Here is a 202-nt window from a genome sequence, read left to right on the forward strand (position 1 = left end):
GAGTCGGGGGAGGATCCCGCCGGGCCGGGCCCGGCGTCCCAGCGGGTTGGGACGCGGCCGCCGCGAGCGGTGGGTGTGCGCGGCCTTCCGTCCGGCGCGTGACCCCCACCTCGGCCGCGAGTCGGCTCTCCGCCCGCTCCCGTGCCGAGTCGCGAGCGGTGCCGACGACCGCGTGCGCGTGGGCGCGGGGTTGGGCCGCCTG

This window comes from Pongo pygmaeus, chromosome 12, assembly GCF_028885625.2.
Source record: "Pongo pygmaeus isolate AG05252 chromosome 12, NHGRI_mPonPyg2-v2.0_pri, whole genome shotgun sequence".
NCBI lineage: Eukaryota > Metazoa > Chordata > Mammalia > Primates > Hominidae > Pongo > Pongo pygmaeus.